Source organism: Armigeres subalbatus, chromosome 2, assembly GCF_024139115.2.
Source record: "Armigeres subalbatus isolate Guangzhou_Male chromosome 2, GZ_Asu_2, whole genome shotgun sequence".
NCBI lineage: Eukaryota > Metazoa > Arthropoda > Insecta > Diptera > Culicidae > Armigeres > Armigeres subalbatus.
In genome coordinates this window covers 237,372,346-237,384,993 of record NC_085140.1, presented here as the reverse complement: position 1 = coordinate 237,384,993, position 12,648 = coordinate 237,372,346, and the positions used below count along the sequence as shown (strand labels likewise).

Genomic DNA, 12,648 nt, shown 5'->3' with positions numbered 1-12,648 from the left:
GGGCAATTACGGACATGAAACCTGAAGAGGCAGACTCGGAAGCTTTTGGATTTTTGAGCGGAAGGTGTTGCGTACAATGCTCAGTAAAAGGCTAGAAAAATGTGTGTGAAGCTTACGCAAGAATTACAAACAAAATCATATATTTAAAGAAGAAAATATTATGAATCGTAGAGAATACGGTGCACTTCAGTGTGCAGGTCATCTAGCGCAAATGGCAGAAGATAGAATAGCAAATACAAATCTTCGGAGAACAAGATAGATGCCGAAGATAAGCTTATTTTCATATAGGGGAACGGTTCAGCACTTCATCCCATAGCTCATATTCCCATCCCATCGAAAACAAAGCAATGAAAAGGAATTTGGTTTGTTTCTTATTTTTGTGATTTTTTTTTCACCTGTGAGCACACGTGTTAGCAATAAGAAGCGACGAGATTGGCGCTGTATTTCTTTGTTTTGCGATGAGATGAATATATATTCAGTGAGATGGAAAACGGAACAGTTCCCCTATATCTTTATTAAAAAGACTTTCAGTCCAAGGGTGGCTCGTCTCGTGAAATAAGTTATTGGTAATAATGCAAAAAATCATAAAAAAATAACAATGAAAATACTTAACTATGAAAACGCTTGACTTTTAGAAAACAAATTTTTAGCTCCGTTTCAAGGTAGGTTTTCTATACAAATAACTTAAATATAATGATTTCTGCATTGCTGAGTTATCAATTGTCGGTGTTACGGTGTAGGGGGACTAGGAGCATTATGAACACCCGGGGAAAATTGGACATCCCCAATATTCTACTTAATTCAATCATTTTTTATTATCAATGCATCGAACTCTGAAATCCTTTCATAATTTTTCAATTAGTGATCATCCCATAGAATAATTCTGTTATTTACAGTACAGGCCGGACTCGATTATCCGGAGACTCGATTATCCGGAGAAAATGGCTCGATTATCCGGAGTAATATTTTTACTTATCTTACAAAAATAGAAATATGTATTATCAGTGTGTATCCGTAATGTATCCGATATATGCAAGACACCTTGTAATGATAGTGCCTTTCTCGCTTTCCTAAGGGACCAGGGCTGGTAGCGACCGAAGCCACTCAAAATAGTGACTTTAGTGACCAAAGCTGGCGAAAAAAGGGACCAAATAGTGACATTCAGTTGCAGAAAAAGTGACCAAATAGTGACTTCCAATTTCAGTTGCAAGTTCGATGAGACGAAATCCAGCGTTTTTGGGTCGAAGAAGAATCATTTTTCCGTAATTTGTGGCGGAAAACATTTTTCACTTACCACTATTTTCTCTTACAACAACTCTATCTCTATACAACAACTATATCTACTCAGTGATACTAAGTAAAATTGTATTTCCCTCTCTTTTAACCCCACAGAAATTTTACTCACTCATAACACCTGTTTTTCTTTCCCGAAAATTATTTCTCGGCGAAAATCTTTTCTCTTGAGAATGAGTGAAAATTACGATCATTGGATTAACTGAACACCTACTTTAGAAAGATGCAGAGAATTCTACGATTTGTCACTGGTGCCACGGAAGTTTTTGGAATTTTTGGTGCGACAGGAATAACAGTACGGATCGTTTTGGTAGAAAAAGAAACAAAAATTATGAAGATTCATGCACAACGAGCCTGGGATTGAACGCTCGACCTCCTGCTTGTGAACCATGCTCTCTGAACTTCTAATTATTTTTAACTAAAAAACGTGGATTTTCCGACTTACTGTGCGTATTCATGACCGATTTTTGCTATGGAATTCGACAGCGCATGCAATCTTCAGAGACTTGATCTCTTTTCTATGATATCTACTCAATAAATATTTGTTTAGAGCAAACCCTTCATTACATCTGTCCAATTACAAAAAAATGAGAACAAATTATATTTTCTTGAATTGTTGAGATAAGTTTGGACGACTAATGAGGGATCAAGTCTCCTCAAATTGAGGCAATAACTCTAAATCCAAAAATCCTGAAATTGTGGTGGAATGTTGGCATTTTTATCAATGAAGATCATTCAGAATATTTATGGATTTGTGCTGTGAAATGATAGCATATGGTCATTATTGGGAGAAGTTGTTCAAATTTTGCGTGGCCAATAAAAACATCTTTAGGAGGAACAAAACACAGTAAATACCCAAGTAACCAACAGTTCCTTTGAGAGTACGTTTTTCGCTTAAGCAGCTCTGTGAAGCTGGTTAAGTGAAAAGCGCACTCTTAAAGGAACTTTTGGTTACTTGGGTAAGGTTGTCAATCAAAAAAATAACTCGCCATAAAACGATCATCTGCCTAGAGGAGCTATTATAAACATACGGTATAACAATACTCAGGGTGTCTACTCATCTGTAAAAACTAAATTCCCTGATTTTTCCAGGTTTTTCCAGGTGTTTTACATTAATTTCCAGGTAAAAACAAACGTGCCATATATAGATTTTAGCAGCAAAATAATTAACTCAAAAAAGTAAATATTGCGAAAAATAGTTTTTTAAAGAATTTTTTGCCAGCGTTCCTTTGCAAGTTTACGCAGAAATTGCTTCAGCCATTCAATCAAAATTTCTTCAGGAATACCACAGGAAATTCCTCCAGGTATTTCTTTGAAAATTTCTCCATATATTCCATCGGAAAATCCTCCGGATTTTGAGAATTGCTTCAGAACTTCCTCCTGGATTTTATTTCTTTGTTAAAGTTCAAGATAACATCTAAAGGAATTGTTCAGGAAATTCCTTTAGAGATGCATTTGGCGATTCCTTTACATTTTTTTTATGAATTCCTTTAGGTGTTTGTTCAAAAATGTCTTGTGAAAATCCCTCGGAAATGGGATTAACTCCACGGAAATTTTACTCAATATCAGTCCAAAACAGGACTACTCAAAACTGTGAATAGTCTTGCAAGCAAATAGTTTTTAAAAACACTGGAAGTGAACGAAAATAATATATAAATATCTTTATAAAATACTTTGCAGATTTCTTCAGATATTCTTCTGATTTTTTTTTAGGAATTTCATTGGAAATTTGGTCAAGTTTTCTTTCGGAAATTTCTTAGAATTTTATTTCAGCTGTTTTTTTATAAAAAAAAAACTTAAGAAAACTTCTTAAGGAAATGTTCCGGAAATATGTTTGGGAATTTCTTCAGGAAATCCTTCAGAGCTTCTTATGAAAACTGCTTCAAGAAATGTGTTGATGCAAAAATATGAGATTGCTGGATCCTCAGGAACTCATTCAGAAGTACCTTTAGAAAAATTGATATTTTGCTTTTAAGAATTTTTTGGAAATCCTTCGAGAATACCTTTAGAAAATCCTTTGAAAATCCAATCGGGATTCCTTGGGCTATTCTTTCAAGAATTCCTTAAGCATCATCAGATGGTTACATAAAGCTTTATAAAAAAAATCTTGGTTTCAATAGTTTCAAAATAGTTGAAAATAGTGACTTTTTGCGAGAAAAAGTGACTTTAGTGACTTGAGGTCGAAAAAAAGAGACTTTTTAGTGACTAGCCCAAAAAAAGTGACCAAGTCACTAAAAAGTGACCCGCTACCAGGCCTGAGGGACTCTTCACAAATTACGTAACGCTTTAGGGGGAGGGAGGAAGTCAGACCAAGTGTTACGGATCGTACAAAAAATTAAACCTTCCATAAAAAACGCAACCCAGAGGGAGAGTGGGGTATCAAAATTATCAAATTCAGTGTTGCGTATTTTGTGAAAGAACCCTAAGGGAACGGAAATCAAGAACATTCATAAAAATGGCCAATTTATGAATTTCAATTCAAAGCACCGATATTTTCTTAAGCATTCGAATGTACATTCTGAGTACAGCATTGACATTGTGACTCATGCTAACATGCTAATGGTGCTCTGGAATATCCGGAATGGAATCGTTCACAAATTACGTAACGCTAAATTTGACGATTTTGAACCTCTATCCTCCCCCTCGTAACGTTTTTTGTATGGAAGGTTTAATTGGTTTTGTGAATCGTAACGCACGGTCTGACCGGCTGCCTCTCCTTCCAGCGTTTCGTAATTTGTGAACAGCCTCAATATTTATATGAAAGATGGTTCTTTCGCCAACGGTGGTCCATGTATAGATTCAAACACTGGAACTGGTGTACGCATAGTAACAACAAAAAATCTTTGTGTTTAGGGAACATCCTCAGAAGGGGAGGGGAGTTCCCTGAAGTGTGACAATCCATACAATTTCTTAGATACCTCATACAAAAAGTGTGACATGAGGGTGAGGGGATTGAAAATGGCAATTTTTGCATTACGTAATTAATGAATCTTCCCTTAATTATGAAATGAATATTTTCATTTTCTAAAGAATCACTCGGCGGCCAAGGTGATCCATACACAATGTCATGCTCAGAATGTCGGACAATTACCCGGTGAAAATGGTTCCTGATAGGGAGCCGTAGGGGACAAGAAGGTGAGGTGCGCAGAGAGCAAGGTGGTTCGATTCGAGGTCCTTCCGTGGACTACAAAGTTGGCGACGTGCAAATACTAACCGAGCTGAATGTAGACGAATTTTATGTACTGCAGAAGCCTTAGTTTGAATACATCAAATGAAATAAATTCCGTAGTTAGAATGTCAAATGATGCTACGCGATAAAATTCATTATTTTTTGTTTTATTTCACGGATGTTCCGGAATTTTCAGAAGGCCACAACAATATAAAAACAAATGCATCAGAAAAAATCTCGGTGCTCAACGATAATTTTTTTTTTTAACCTCCTGATTTCCCGGAGGATCACACGGTGGTTAGAGGTGTGCGCCGTCACCGCTGATAGTTTATGGCAATCCCGTTGAAACTCCAGAGTATGTCTCTTTAAAAGGCTATTTTTCTTGAAAATTACTTACATTTTTTCGTTCAAAAATCGAAAAAGCTTTTCCTGAAAACTAAGAACTTTTAATAAAAATTCTGAAGAATATCCTTCGAAATCTCGAAAACACTACTGTTGAAATTCTGAGTAAATTTCCTTAAAAATTAGGAAGATCTTTTTGTAGAATTTCAAAGAAAGAACGACACCATCACCATCTTTGACCAGAGCTCACACATACTGAATACTTAACACTTATCATTAGACAACGAACAGGACATTCACACAGCACCTAGTGAACAAGTGGAGCGGGAATGGCCGTTTGTTGATTGGCCGAATATATCATTAATCCGAAATTCGACTGGCCTTTGCTCCGACAGCTCATTTGATCGAAAATGACGTTTGGTTGAACGGGTCGACGTTTTTCGCCGTATAATCCGATCAGCCAAATAACATTTTCGGCCAAATTGTCCTTCCTGCTAAACTACCGTATCGGTCAAATGGAATTTTCTATGACAAGGCCTATTCGACCAAACGACCTGTTAGGACATACGGCTTTTTCGGCCAAATGACTAGCTTGGAAGTACAGCCAAAATTTTTTTTACATGATATCGGACATTATCGGATTAGACGTATCGGACAAATGGAATTCGGCTAGATAACTTTCGGCTTAACGTATTATTCGGCCATGTGGTATTCGGTCAAATGACCTTCAACTAAACGACCCTTCGTCTTTTGAAAATTTTCTCGTAGTAATTCCGAAGAATTAATCATAGACAACATAAGGAATTTTACGCATAAATCCGAAGAAATTCCGTGAAAAATCCAGTTGAAATTCCTTTGGAAACAGTTTTTGTGAAACTTAAAAAAACACAAGGAAATTCTGTTAAATTCGAAGCATGCATGCTCGGTGGCATATGCAAACTCCTAAACAATTTCCCGTGAAAATTTCAAATAAATTCCCGTGAAAGCTTAAGCAATTCCTGTTGAAAATTCGAAAAACTTGGAAGAATCTCCTGGGACAGCTCATTAGATTTTTCCGGAGAAATTAAAAGGATTCTCTCGTTAATGTCTTAAAATATTCTGAAAAAACAACTTTACGTTACGAACGTCATGAAAAAATCGCCAAGTCATCGTCGACAAAAATTATGACAAACGCTGCTGCCGACGATTTTCGGATCGGCACTGATCTCTAACGGTAGTCAGAATCCATGACGGGATATTTTATTAGATGTCATATAACCAAAATAAAGATTATTTGAGCAAAAACTAAATTTTCAGCAACAACAAAAAATGGCTCGATTATCCGGAGGGTTCGATTATCCGGAGTGAAATTTTTTTCAACACTCCGGATAATCGAGTCCGGCCTGTACTCTGGTGTTCACTTGTAATAAGTTTTCGTGGTTTTTAGAATATTTTAAACAGTTTTTAAAAAATACTCACCTGTTGGGGCACAAGTGGAGATAGACCTGACACCCAAAAAGTTTGAAACATAACCTCAACCTAGACGAACCAGGATACGGACGCTTTTATATTTTTATATTTTGTTAATAACTCAATTATTTCAAAAGCTACAACCCTGATTATTGATTCTGGTGCAAGATACAATCATCCTTTATCACACCAAACCATTAAATCATCGACAAACTAGCGCATTTCGGTACAATACTAAAAATAAAGCATTGACGAAGAGAAATCGATCTGTACAGTTACGCCCCTATGAAACTAAGCGCGAGATCTGTCTCGATATGGTGTGGTCATATTTTGCTCAGAATTCTCTCTCCCGATGTCTATATGTTGAAAATTTCTAGGCTACTAAGACATCTTTGGGCAATCACAAACACATCAGAAACAAGAAATGACATTTGTTTTATTGTCGTTTTTCACGAAAACGAGCTTTTTTTTAAATATAGTACCAATTTCAATTTTCCTTCCATTCCTCGATCTCTTCTTATCGCGATGGTCCCTTCAATATCGAGATGAGGAGAGGCGACTGCAGCATAACGAAAGGTGAACAAATCTAACAAAGTAAAAAAAAAAACATTAGAGATGCGCTATTATATCATATTAATGTTGAAGCAGTGGAAAGTTCGGATTGTTTAGAACTAATTGATAGTTCCGAGCGTATGTAAAAATAAAATAATTTCTTGTATTTCTGGTTATGTAAAATCAATAAATCTAATCTAACTGTTTACAAAAACAAAAAATAAAAATTAAATTAAATTAAAGTACCGCTTGAACATGTTTTTTTTGTTTCTTCATTTAATGATGCTGTACGCGCGATGCATTTTATTTAATACTACTTACTATGAGAAAAAAAGATCGAGATAAATCGGGCTGCTTGTATTTTGTTTTTTTTTTCCTATAACTTTTTTTTATGTTTTACAGTTTAACTTTTCAATATTACACCACTATTTATATTGCTTCGAAAATTCGCTGCATTTTACAAGTGAACGAAAACTATGTTTGATGCGTTGACATGGAAGAAATGATGCACAGAATGGCATAAACATTTATTATACAAAAACTGTATGAGTCGAGTTGCGCATTTCTGGGAAACAGTCCCATTTTTATTCATTTGGCTTAGGTGTACTGCTATTTAGATCAATCCACTCAACATGAACTGTTTGACAGGGTTGTGGTATAGAGAATGTATTGCTGAAACCCACGATAAAAAACGTTTCTTCGAAAACGTAAGCAATCGTGTGTTTTACACATTTTCCAATGATAAGCTTCTGTCGCTTGTAATCAATCGACCCAATTCTAAACTCCATAATCATTTCGATTATGGCTATTTTGTTTTGTTTTGATATTCCAAAAATCCTCGGCTCATTAGTATAGGATACTATAGGGTAAATCTGTATGTTGCAGAAGATATTTTTGGATGCTGACATCCAATTGCAAAGCATTGCGACAAGTTGAGTTTTATCGTTTTAGTTTCGTTCTAGTTTCACATTCTCTTTCACTAACAATTTTTAATTTTGATTATGTACAAAAAAGTAATGTATGCTGCAAGTGAAACGTAAATTTGGGACAAAACGTAAACTAAATCGATTTTAAGTCATAGTTTTTTTTCGGTTATTGTGATGCATTCAATAAACATAGAGCTCTACGAATGCGTTTATTCATGTCAAATTTTCAGTCGACTTAAATCGACGCTTACAAAACTTTAATCAATTTATCCAATGTATGTATAAACACAGAAATGATAAAATCGAATTTTTTTTCTGATAAAAAACGGTCTAAGCGAGCGATTTGCATTCAATCAACTATTCCATGATTTTTCAGTTTACCTTCAGTTTGTCTTCTCGGATCAATTTAAAGCAATTACAAATATATATAGTAAATTAAACTGAACCAATGCTACACGCTAAAGGGCTTAGCTGGTCTGTTATGACTCACCGTTACCGCTGTCATCGCCGTCGGCAAATGATTCGACCGAGTCTTGATCGTCGTCCTCGGTGTCCAGATCGTAATCGTCGTCATAGAAGTCAGTCATATCGAGCTGGAACGAAAAGGCAAACATTTGATCAGAAATGTCGATTTTTTTCATGAGGAAAATGTTGAATGTTAGGGATAATCGTCTAAGTGCCAGAGTAAATTCCTTCATAAATCGATATCACCAGTATACGCAGAAGTATTAGGCTCGATGTACACGTAGCGTATTTTCAACCTTCCGAGCGCGCGTAATTGATGCTGAGGAGCAACATAATCTACATCATAGCAACATTGCCGTAAAGCGATGTAAAAAAGTCACCTTGTTATGTTGAATAAATAAAATTCTCATTCTTTATTCTTACGTTCTTGAAACAAGGCGCGTTTCATTTCCGTCTTCCTGTATAACTCTATCAGATTATGGGCCCAAAGTAGCAAGAAAAACCACTAGGAGGATCTTTGAGTATTATACAAAGTGAGAATCCTTTTAGCGAAACATATGATGTAGTGTGATCAGGGATTAAATCCTAAAGAGAAAGAACACGTTTCTCACTTATCATCTCTGTATACATATACGAAATGTAGCATACCGCGAGAGACTTTTTTCGCAAGCTGTCATGATAGAGAACTGATTCGGGATGCTATACCCCATGATAAATTTCTTTTAGAAAGCTCCAAATGCGGGGAGCACTGGCTCTGATGATGCATTTCAACTTGTTCTACACAGCTGTGCAGTAACCAACACGAAAGGAGCGAAAAAAAGCGAGAATCACCATTTTATGTGAGGGCTGCCTATCCGATTCTGTTTTTCCGCACTTGTATACAAGTTTGATAAATTTATTATCATGGCTTGTTATGATTCGGAACAGTTTTTACCTCTCTTTTATCGTTGTTCGTTATCTATTGAGAGCGATTTCTGCAAACCCTGATTGTGATAAATGGGGAAACATTTTAAAACTTTTTTTTAGCTTAGCTTAGACTGACTGTACATAATATCAATGGTTGCTACTCCGTGATTGATCAGAGCTGGTGCAAATTGTACTTCGATCCAAGTGAATAGTAGTTGGGGTTTACCATCTATTCTTGAAGTGCACGTTTCAGCAGCTCACACATTTTATTCAATAATGGCGCCGGCCAAGTCCTTACAGTTAGTTGGAAAAGGAAGGGAATGTAATGTGTGGTAATTGTTGCTACAAAAGACCGAGAATACCTCTGCATCTCCACAACTACCAAGGGAAGGATGTTTTGTTAGTTGGGTAGGGTAATAAGAAACGTAGATCGGGATGCACCATGAGAAATGATGTGACCTATGCGACTTCTATTCTACTAATCAGTTCGGATATTTAAAATATTAGCCGTTCCTTACCTTGTTTAATTGTTCACCCTTTGCGAGGATAAACAATCAATAGCTCAAAGTGAGCGATTGTGCATTTGAGTTTTGAGTAGAGCCCGCAACATATTTTTTTCAACGCGATGAAAATAGAAAAAGAATGGGCATGAAATTGAAAATAAGGACAAAATTACGGCTGTTCAACCACATTGATAATTATCTGAAAGCCAATGTCAATCAGCATCCCTTATTAAATCTCAACTTGAGGGTAAATAAGAATGCACAGCCAGAAGTATTTTGAATTGAATCTACATTTATTTTGATGTTTATTTTACATGTCGTGTGTGAAGTATGAGTATGTTTTTATTTAGTTTATACATTTATACCATGTTTTATTTATTTATACCATTATTTATACCATTATTATTAATATATATTATACCATATATTTATACCATTATTATTTATACCCTTTATGTATTATATTAATGCATTTTTAATAAATTGTTCAAAACCACGACCAACAAATGTTGCCATACTATACAACTTAATTCCACTACTTGATTATAACTTTACATAAACGAATTATCAACAGTAAGGCCGTCATTAGTGTCTCGTACTTGACTTGAGTCGAGTTGTGGTGAGCGGTGAGTGGTGAGTTTTTATGTACACTTAGTAAATAATAATAAGAAATACAAGATCAACAATGAATTTTAAAACATAATACCAAAACGGGTTTGCCATTTTCCCCTTTACTGTTTAAGATATTTTTAATATTTCTGTCCAATGTAATGCAGATCCTAAAAGCAAAAACTCAACAAAGTGATGACAAACCATCAGTTCATAAACAAACCGATTACCACAAGTGACATATGATGCGTGAAAATACAATTTGTACAACTTATTATTTCCCGACTTTTTACGATCCTGCGAAAGATTGTACCGCAAGAATGGGATAACAAATCGGGATCCATATAACTTCTTTACGCGGCAATGTGAGTTGTGTGCGAAAGTGCCATTTTCCGCTCCAGCCCCGTTCCGAACCGACACAATCGGGCAATAATGTTTCTGTCGGTGGTAAACAGTTTCTTGATGCCGACTGCAGTTCCCATGGGAGTCATTTCTCTTCGCATGATGCAAGCCCAGTCACGGTAAACATTATTCTTCGTTAACATGACTCCCTTCCATCATCGGCGACGACGATCGCAGCGGAGACCCTCGCGGCGTGTGCCATATGCCTCATTTATGGTTGCATTATTTGTAACTTGTTTCCGACTGATTCTTTCTTCCATTCTCTCCAGACGCTATACGAATGGAGGCGGATTGATGAAAGGCAGAAACTTATGATGATTACTCACATGTGTAACGTAAATGACATCAACATCAAAGATATCGAAAATACTCGCAAGGTAGGTATTTCAAGTCTATGTTCGGACACATCAATGGAAACGGGAAAAAAAGACGAGTCAACATAATTTTATGAACCTAAACATGAACACTGAAAATAATATATCATGAACATATCTAAGATGCCTTATATTTATCTTCTCAATAGAGTCGCATTGTAAGGGAAAGAGGTTACATTTGATCCCTTGTTTTGTTTAGGATAGATTTAGTCTATAAAAAGAGAACTATGTAGAGTATATGTATGGCTCAACCCCTGGCCTAATATACTGCGGTTGAACACTGTAACGATTTGCCACAAAAAAAATTGAATTATTTTAAGCAACGGAAAAAATTTATTTTAGGAACTATTTACATAACAGCACCATTAAAATAAATATCTGTTATAAAAAAGCTCAATTATTTCGGATAAAAGCTTTATATTTATATCGAACTAATGAATACTTTGCGGATTAAACGTAGATGGCCTTCTAATACTGCAATGAAATAAACTGTGGTTTACTTGTCTAAAATATCGTTTAGTTGAATTAGTTTAAAATTAATAATGGACATATTTTTAAAGGTTCCTTAGGTATTCTAAAAGTTCCACTCAGCCATTTCTAAATTATATCGGCTAGAGTGCGGACTGTTAGTTTCAGTGATAGTGTTTTTCCATTTCCTAATTAAAGGTTGGTTTTCAATTTCAATTAATTTAATTTAAAAAAAAGGATAAAAGTTCAAGTGATTAATGAGTGAAACGTAAAACAATAATTGTATTTAATTTTTCCCTATTAAATTAGTTTCCGACTAGAGTATCACAAGAAGCGAAAACTCTACACTCTTGTGCAATTCTAAATTTGTACAAAAGGTAATTATGACAAGTGAATTCATTTATTGGAATTTATTTTAATTTCGTCTCTCGTTGGAACATAGCGTCCAACGGGCGCTTTTTTTATCCGAGCGACAAGCTCGTTGGCATTTTCCCGCCATCTTTTTTTGGAATTCGTTCACGTGAAGACGATTACGGTGACGACCGCGCTCATCCTGGCCCGCCAGTTCCTTGGCAGTCAAACGGACGGAGTGGACCCTTTCCAGCCTTCCTGCGTTCGGCGACGAATGATCTGGTAGCGCACTGGACCTGCCGATACCCTTCCCCGCATCTATATTTCGGCCATCAAGGATTGGAGCTATTTCCGCACGATCGGTGGCAGCGTGCAACGCCCACCCGAGGATCTTTTTTTCCTCGCCGCCATTGTTGGCAAAAACATCGTGCGATGTTGGTGCACCCCTCGTCCGATGAACTCCCGGACCGCCAGCACCGTTCTAAATCCTGCGCAGGTATGTGAGTCATGGCCATTTTACACGATACAACACACACACTCCACACACTTCCTTGGTAATTTGCATATTTGAAAAAAAAAAAACGAAAACGAATGAATACATAAAATGAATTCAACATAATTATGTTCTCTTTATTTCTTACGCGCTGAGCCCTGTGGTAATTTTGTCCGCCCGGGTGTCTGTCGTATTGCATTTACGTTGATCTTGAGCACGTTTCTATTCTCCGCTTTGTTACATACCCCCAGTGTATTGCATTGCTGATCTTATTTCTAGCCATTACGTTTAATCAAACTGCTCGGAGGACAACTGAATCAAGAAGTCGAATAGTTTCCTCCCAGTT

The 12,648-nt window shown here is 36.2% G+C and overlaps 1 pseudogene; it reads right to left on the bottom strand.

Annotated features, from left to right (window-relative positions):
- Positions 1 to 6,944: 6,944 nt before the first annotated feature.
- LOC134211953 (ubiquitin-conjugating enzyme E2 R2-like) overlaps positions 6,945 to 12,648 on the bottom strand; it is an 82,131-nt pseudogene continuing 76,427 nt past the window's right edge.